Consider the following 9,922-nt stretch of genomic DNA (forward strand, 5'->3'; position numbering starts at 1 on the left):
CTTTTATTTAGGATGATTTTAGTGGCTCTAAGATTCTTTACCACCATGTGGACTTAGGAGAGATCACCGCCACTAATCACATAGAGAGAGAAAGTTGCGGTACACTCCTTGCAATCATCCACCTCGATTTCTATGTTTAGAGCTTTTACGCCTTTTTGCTTGATAGCTTCATCTATATCAACTCCCTTTGGTGTCTTGGCCTTTCATCATAGGTGGTCGCCTTTTATCACAAACGTTTGCACCCCCTCAATTTGGTGCCTCCACAACAACACTCTTTCCATCCTTGCATGCATTGGAAATGTCTTCGCCTATTGCCTTTATCAAGAGCACAAGAGACTTCCTATTGTATAACTTTTCACACAGTCTCTGCTCTGAGCTTCATCTGAGAACTCTTATTCTCCTTGCACTTGTTGTCTCATTACAGTACCTCGTTGGATCCTACGGGTACTCCTGTACAATCTCCGTGTGCCCTCGTGCAATTTCTGTTCTCCAGATTTCTCCATATTCCTTGCTTATGTTTGACAGAAGCTCATCCTGTCACAACACCTATCCAAGTTGAAATAGGGTGCCAATCTTTATCCCCTTGCTGTATTTCTCTTCCATTATCAGAGTCTTCATCAATTCTCCCCTCGAGAAATTACATTCACCGAATCTAACTTCTTTGAAGAAATCACCACTCCATCAGATCCTTAATCATACGGAACCCAATTGTTTCCCTTGTGCCGTCATCTTGCTAGTCTTCACCAGTTTCATTACAAACTGTTACATATACAAAAATAGTACTATATGGATAATCCTTCAACTAAGCAAGTTCTCAGGAAAGATTAGAGGAGTTACAATGGTCCCGCTTAAAACCCAATCTCCTAGCCCGAACTTCTTAGGCCATATTTATCCATCGTACTGCCTTTCCGTATATACAAATACAACCATTTGTTAGCTCTGTTGCGGCTTTTCTTTACAAGTGATCTAGAGTATTTTTGTTTTATACATGATTTCACAACATCTAGCGAGACTACTAGTGCTTAGATTCGTCAAGATTGGTTTTCATTAATTTCCACTCTCCACCTCAAATCGTCCATATGATCGGGTGTCTAAAGTATCCCAATTTTACCTTCTTTCAAGGCAATTAAAATTTTCCCCACAAAACAATTTAGCACACATAATTGGGTAAATGTGTGTGACTTTTTCTTCTTCATCTCTATCGACCACCATCAAGACCTTCAGATGTTTCCTGATCGGACAATCTCTCTTAATAATTCTCCACCACCACTTTTGGTTCAAATCTCAATGATTGGACCGTACCATTGCATCCGTAACGATTAAATTAGCTGGAAACAAGTCTAAAATCATCCAAATCACATCTTAGATGGCTAAGATTTGATCAAAACAATTCTGGCCTGATCGACAACCTAGATTCAATCTCAAATCCGGTTGCACGTAGACTCTGCTACACAGAATCCTATCCCTCGGCTCACAGCTCGACACAATCTAGATGGGCTCGCGGATGATGACGTGGCAGGTAGGTCCCACCGTGCTGACGTGTCTGCTGACTGTGCGCTGACATGACATGCGAACTGTGCATGCTGCCGTCACAATTACATCATGATGACATCATCCTTATCCGGGTTAGTCACGTGGGTTAGGTCATCTGGTATTCATGTTGGGTTAGCCCATCTGGGCGAAGAAGATGCGTGGCGCGTGGACAGCTACCTCATCGCAGCGTGGGGGCACGTGCAGGCATGCTTAACGACCGATTTTGACGAGGTTTTCACCAGTGTGCTCGTCTCTTCCTCCTTTACACAATGGTATGGTAAAAACATAATTTTAACATCTTTGATTTTTGAGCAAAAATCGAACGCCACTTTAAACCAAATGCTCTAGTACCAATTGTTGGGGAATTCGACCGGTGATGTTCTGATCATTGCCCATTAGAGGCTAAACACAGTGACACAATATTTAATGTGGTTCGGAAAATTACCTACATCCACAAGAGAGGTCCATATTATTAGAGATAGAGAAAGGATACAAAACAAATACATGAAGGTGGAGGATTACATCCACTCAAACTCAACTCATAGCTCTCCTTGCTGCACATGCAGCTGCTGCAATGGCAGCAAGGCTGGTGCCATTGCAGCTCTTCACTTTCTCTCTTGGTCTCTCACATTTTGCACTCTCACATTGCTCTCAAATAATTATGCCTTTTTTAGAAGCATCAAATGGTAAGTTTCTCCAGCACACTTGTTAACTTTGGTGAGACAAGAAAGCCTTAAAACATGCCATCAATTGTGTCACTAATGGTGCTTCCACTTGTATGGTGGTGGGGTATTGCCACAAAATAGCAATATCCTAATAATAAAGGATCGATTATCTTTCACCATTTGCTTAAACAGGAGCTTCCAAACTATCATGTGGAATCTTTTTGGAAGGAAAGGCAATCACTAACATTAGCAATGCAATTCATGCAGAAAAGTTGAATAATTGGCAGCACTAATTCACATCACATCTTCAAATGCTTGATTCTTACCAAACACCAGATGATTTCTGTAGGCTGAGATGTTTCCTTAAAATGTCAGAGAAGTGTACAAATTGATGGTTTTTTGATCAATTGTTGCTTCTAGGATTTCAAATCAGGAGAAGAAAAGCATATAAAAACACTGTTGTTCTGAGAAAAAAACCTACTATGCTTATGGGATTGCATGTAAATAGTTAGTATGCCTTGGAATTGTATCCTTCTTATTAACTCAATAACGATATATATACAACCATGAAGAATGAACAAGAATACAAGATAAGCTTTCCTAATATCCTGATAATAGAGGATTAATTCAAATTCAAACACTAGAGTCCTAACAACATTTGTATTCCTGAAGACCAACACAGAATCCTAACTATACATCATTCCTGAAGACCAGTACTGTAATGTTGTGTATTGTTGGCTGACATCCCTCCTTAAGATGGATGGCCTTGAGTAAGTCCAATCTTGTCCTTGAGTAACTCAAACTGATAACAGGGAAGAAATTTTGTCAATGCATCAACGAGTTGATCATCAGAAGAGACATGACAAACTCGAAGAACTCCAGACTGAACTCTTTCACGGATAAAATAGAAATCAATGGAGACATGTTTCATCCTTGAATGAAAAACTGAATTTGAACTAAGTTGTGTTGCAACAATATTATCACAATAAATCACAGGAACTTGATTAACTGAATATTGAAGTTCATTCAATAATGAACATACCTAGTTGATTTCTAAAGTTGTGTCAACCACATAACGATATTTAGCATCCGTTGATGATCTAGCAATAGTTTATTGTTTCTTGGATGACCATGAGACAGGATTTCGACCAAGGTATAGAATGTAGGCACTGGTGGAGGAGAAGTCATCCTTGTTTCCCCCCCAATCTGCATCTGAAAACGCATGCAAATGAGTAGGTGATAGATGATGCAAAAGAAAACCCATGTTACTGGTGCCTGAGAGATAATGCAGTAGGCATTTGACAAGTTTTCAATGTTCTTCAGTCAGTTTGTGCATGAATTATGATAACTTTATTCACAGTGAAAGATAAATCTGGTTGGGTGAGTGATAAATATTAAAGACTTCCAACTGTGGCACGATATTCTGAGGGATCAAATAGCAACTTACCCATTGCAAGAGTGGGAGGAGGACCTGGTGGCAGTGGAGTAGCCACAGGCCGTGAGTTGTTCATGTTGGTACAATGCAAGAGATCTTGAATATATCTATGTTGAGAAAGTACCAACCCGCGAGGATGTGATTGAATTTCTACACCAAGGAAATAAGTCAGAGAACCTAGATCTTTTAGGGAGAATTGCTTGGCTAAATTTTGAACAAGTAGGTCGACTGCATGCTCATCATCACCGGTGATGATAATGTCATCCACATATACCAATAAATATAGAAGATGTCCATTATTTTTAAGAATGAATAAGGACGTATCATTCACTGAATTTGTGAAGCTGTTATTAATAAGAAAAGAGCGAAGTTCATGGTACCATGCACGTGGTGCTTGCTTTAGCCCATAAATAGCTTTACGTAGTTTGCAGACGAAATTTGGTCATTCTTTGTCTACAAAGGCAGGGGGTTGAATCATGTATATGTCTTCCTGTAGATGTCCCTGTAGAAAATCATTGTTGACATCCAATTGTCGCAGCCTCCACCCATTACTGACTGCAATGGATAGAACAAGATGAATTGTGGTTGGCTTGACAATTGGACTAAAGGTTTCGGTATAGTCAAGCCCCGGTTGCTTGGGATCAATCATGATGAGAAGGATGATGAAAAAAAAAACAATAAAGATGCTTTGATACCATGTAAATAGTTAGTATGCCTTGGAATTATATCCTTCTTATTAACTCAATGACGATATATATACAACCATGAAGAATGAACAAGATACAAGATAAGCTTTCTTAACAACCTGATAACAGAGGATTAATTCAAATTCAAACACTAGAGTCCTAACATCATTTGTATTCCTGAAGACCAGCACAGAATCCTAACTATACATCATTCCTGAAGACCAGCACTGTAATGTTGTATGTTGCTAGCTGACATTGCATTGCAACATCACAATCTTTGCATGAAACCACTCTGGCTTGGTTGAGTGGACAGGAAAGTATGTTTCTTATTAAAACATTGTTGTGACCATCATAGTTACATACAACATCACTATAATTACCGAGATGGCTTGTCTTTTCCAGATTGGATTCATCATGAGAAGACCAGCTGTGATTTTAGTTATGAGACTAAACTTGGTAATAGGATTTAGGAGATATACAGAACCATACCTGGAATAGATTTAACTTGAATTCCTTGCTGCTAGAGAGAATCTTGTAGAACAAAATGATACATGTCACCAAACCTCAACTAGAAAGCACATGGCATTGCATTCATTAGCTAACACAACTTTGCTTCATAAAAAAATCGAGCAGTTCATGGATCTTCCCCTGCGAAATCCCCATGATGGATCAATGAACAGAGCTTGTACTGATAAACATAAACTCTAAATCATTGTTCAATCCAAACACACATGTATCAAATGGATAGCTCCTGAACTCATAAATCCAGCTAAATACCAACATAGCTCAAAACACCAATTTAATGAAGATCAAAATTATAACAATTTGAATTGGAAAAGAAAATCTAGCAAGTAAATAAAACAATGAAAAGAATTATTCACAGCCTGAAAGAGAATCACAAATACATGTCTCTACTCTGAGCAGAATAGAGAGTTTTCTATTGAAATCAAGCGACAGAATACTGAGACCTTATCTTTGTTGTAGAGACTATACTAAATTTTCATCTACCATATCTGTTGAAGATCAAGCCAGCCTGCTAGTTTTTAGAAATGAAACAGAAAGTAAGAAAAGGAAAAGAAACTCCGAGGAGACAAATGATTGAAATGTGACAGTTAAAATCAATAGTAGGGCACCTAAAAGGTTGAATACCATAATTATTGTAATTAGCATATGCATCTTCCAAATAAAAGAGTTGTAATTAGAATATACATATTCAAGACAAGCTCACTGGATGTCATTCATGAAGATCCAGATACTTGGAAGGAGCAAGATGATTTGTCACAAGAATGCGATTCAACTGGGGACACCCCAAATTGTAAAACTCTTCAAGGTAGGGTAATACCACAACTGCATCTCCTCCTCCTCCTTAAGGTACCTTTCACTTAGCTGAACTCTCTATTTTTACTAGAGACAATCTTTCTAACGCTGGAAATATTGGATCTGTATCACTTTTTCCACCACTATAGTACTCATTGCCTATTATCTTCACACCATCCATTTCTTATATCTCAAGAATTTTAAGACGAGAAAGATTTCCTACTGTAGGAAGTTTCTTACACTTCCCGCAGCCTTTCAATTTCAGCACCACCAAATTATTAAGCATTGGCATCAAAAGCCATGGTGGGAATTCATCACCCTGATAATTCTCAATCTCTAAGGTTCGTATGTTTGGGTGAGGCTGGAGGCCTTCCAACACATCCTTGTAGTTGATGCTGGAGCTGCTGTTTTCTCTTTCTGAACTCCATCCAATACCAATGTGTTAATATTTGATTTTCCAAAGAGGTCTGCTCCCTTGGCTTCATCTTTGTCTCTTACATGCACCAGATTGACTATTTTCAATTCCCCTCCTAGTTCCTTCAAGCTTCCCAACTCATGATTTTTAGAGCCCTTATCATGACCCACTTCAAAGAATGGCAATGTTTGAAGACCCGTTAAGCATCCAACATCAGCTGGCGTATGACTAAAGTAAATATGTCTCAAGCTCTACAAATATTTTATTTTGTTGGGAAACTTTTTGAGTGGCCTGCATTCGCTGAATCTTAAGGTCTGCAAATGGTAGAGCTTTGTGATGGATTTTGGGAATGCTTTGATAAATGTTCGTGAAACATCCAGATACCTCAAATTAATGCTTCAGCCAGCAAATTGAATCTGACAGCTCTGTCATATAAGCATCATCTTTTCTTTCTTTTTCTTTTTAATATCATGGACACACTCATAACACAACCTATAAGTGTACAGTCACTTTTAAGAGTCAAACCACGAGAAAGAACTAAGAGTTACAACCTCAAGATTCCAGTTGATCGCACATTTATATATGAGTATGAGTAGGAGATGCATATGTAGGATTTAAACTAGGAATGTCCTCTCTCCCTAGTTATCTTTTTGTCATTTGATTGTTGATAGTTAAACTACTAGCTCAACATTATATAAGCACCCTCTAAGTTCAGGCTTTGGCAAACCTTTGAATTTCCAAGACATCTTGAGGACATCATCACTTGAGAATAATGTTCGCAATTTTCTAGCACCATCCTTTAGAAACACTTCTCATAAGAAATGAGATTTAGATGTCGGATACGAAATGTGCCGTCCATATATAGCTGAACCAGCCTCCTAAATCACTGTCTCCGATTTTAACTAAAGAAAGAGAAATAAATCATAAAGAAAAAGGGAGAAAAAACAAGAAAAGTTAACCATTGAAGTTCTTTTGGTAGAAAGGAAGTGGAAAGAGAGAGGAAGAAGGCATAGCTTGCAAGTTCAAGATTAGAAGTAGAGATACCATATTTAGAGTTTGAAGAAGAAGCAAGAACTTCCTAGCTAAAGAAGCAACATTGTTGGATAAAGTATATTTTCAACTTTGATGAGGGGGTGAACCTTAATGAGCACACCTTTACCTTTCTATTTTATCTTTTAAATTTTTGCTTAGATTGTTTGTTATGCATCATTTAAAACTATTTGCTAGTTTAGATGCCATGGATGTTTATTTGTTTTAATTATTATTTTAGATGTGTAGTTATGCCATGATTTTATATGTATATGTATCCTTAAGTTTTGCTTAAAGCTTATTTTAATGCTTAAGATTGTTATTGAAGTGATAAATGTCAATTTGAGATATATTTTAGCATGTTTTAATGTTTAAGATAATCAATAAAGTCATTATGGCAGAACATGTTGAAAAATGAAGTTGCTAATTTTTTATTGTTATTCTTAGACTAGTATTAGTGGCTGGTTAAGTTTATTTGAGCTAAAAACATGTTATTTATAGTTAAGAATAAGGGAGTTAATCAATAGAACAATGTTTGTATATAAGGAAATGCATTTCTAGTTTGCTATAGACAATATGATTTTGCTTCTTGTTTTGATTTTGCTTTTTGTTTCTTGTTTGTTTGGGATGGTTCAAGCAAGTTATGGTAGACATTTTTGAGTTATGGTTGCAAGATTTGGGTTGTTTTTTGAGCTCTTTATGCTATTTCTAGTTTCTACTCTTTCTGGGTTTAAGCATCAATTTCTGGATTTTAGTTTTGAATGTTCTTGAACCTAGATTTGGGTCTTTTTATGTCTTAATGTCTTAGCCTCCCTTATTGAGTTTTGAGCTATAACTCATACATGATCATTTTACACCTTTATTTGGTCCTTTTAAATCTTATTTTGGATCAATTGATCATTTAAAGCTTTCAAATGTTGGGTTTAGTTTTTTTACTGTTAGTGTTGATTTATCCATATTAGAGCTTATTGATGTTGTTTGATGCATAATTATGTCTTAGTTTTTTATGTTGCATCTCTCTCTATCTTTTTTTTTTTTTTTAAATGTAATTTGGTTTGGATTAATATTTTAGTTTCTGGGTTCATCGTTTGTTCTTTGTGTTCTTCAGCGAGATTCAAATGTTTCTCCTCTTTTGATCCTTGTTCTTTCTTTACTGATTTTAGGTCGTGTTTTTAGGCTTGGGCTTTGGGTTAGGAAGCCTTGACCACGTGGTTGGGTCGGATCCATTAGATTAAGGCTATGTTTGTTTGTCAAAATTTTACTAAAGGAAAAAAAAATGTTGTTTTTATTCTTAAGGCGTGTTTGCCAAACACGGCCTTAAGATATTTTTTTTCCTTTAATTTTTTAATAAGAGCATGTTTGGAAAATACACCCTATAGTTTTCTTTGTTGAATTTTTCTCTTGTTTTGCTAAACAAACCCCAAATGATTTTCAAAATGTTTTGAAAAAAATTCAAAGACCATTTTAAAATAACTTGTGGGTTCCTTGCATGTTTTCCAACCATTTCGTTTAATATTTGGGTTGTGAACTTACAATGTAAGATATCGACCTAGTATTAAATATACCTTCTTTTATTCAAAATTTCATAAAAATACATAAAAAATCCTTATTCAAAAAAATACAAAAATATGTTTTTTTCTTCATACCGTTAAATTCTAAAAGTTTTTGTACTTTTTTTCTACATAAAATAAATTATATTTTTTATCATACTTTGAAAAATACAAAAATTAATTAATAAGTATTATAACAAGTTTGTGATTATTCATTAAGATTTGACCAAAATTTCAAAAACACCACATAACTAATTTGTTTAATTAATATTTAGGGTATGAATTTTACAATGTGATGCATATTCTAGGTATTTAAATGAATTGATAAAAATAAAATGTTAGGAGCTAACATAGACATTAATATTTAGAGATATAGAATTACACTATAAAGTATATCTCTAAATATTAAAGATACAAAATATAAATAAATACATTTAATACATACAAATGTATGTTGTCCAATGACAATTTATGCCATAAGTGTATGTACTTATTTAATCATATTTATTAATGATCATTTTATATGTAGTTATATGTAATTAATGAAATACAAGTCTAAATCATTTAAAAGATTCAAAGATTTTAGAAATAAGTTGAAAACAAACTAAAAAAAGTATCAAAATACTTTGATCAAATCGAGGTGGTGAATACTTGAGTCAAGTATTATAGGACTATCTAAAAGATAATAAAATTTTCTCACAATGAATACCTCCTGGAACACCAGAGCTTAATGGAGTTTCTGAAATGAAAAATCATACCCTATTGGATATGGTACGCTCAATGATAAGCTATGCAAACCTTTCATCTTTTTTCTAAGGCTATGCTTTACAAATTGTTGCTTACCTTTTAATAGGGTTCCATTAAAATTTGTTAATTAAACTCTATATGAGATATGAAATTATAAGAGGCCAAACACATCATACTTAAAGATTTGAGGATGTGATACTTATGTAAAGTGTATTGTATTTGAAAAGTTAAAAGCTAAGTCAAATAAATGTAAGTTTATGAGATATTAAAAAAAATAAATTGGATATTATTTCTATCATCCTGTTGAGCAAAAGATATTTGTCTTAAAATATGTTACATTTCTAGAGAAAGAATGTGTTCTTGAAATAACCAATTAAAGGAAAATAAAACTTAAAAATGTTTAAGAATTATAAGTTGACATTCAAATAGAACCATAAATCGAGACCATAACATTGGATGTTTATTTTAAGACTCAAGAAATACAATAACTCCATAAATTTAGTTTGACATGTTATACACCAATGGGATATCAACTTCTCATGAAA

Source organism: Populus alba, chromosome 8, assembly GCF_005239225.2.
Source record: "Populus alba chromosome 8, ASM523922v2, whole genome shotgun sequence".
NCBI lineage: Eukaryota > Viridiplantae > Streptophyta > Magnoliopsida > Malpighiales > Salicaceae > Populus > Populus alba.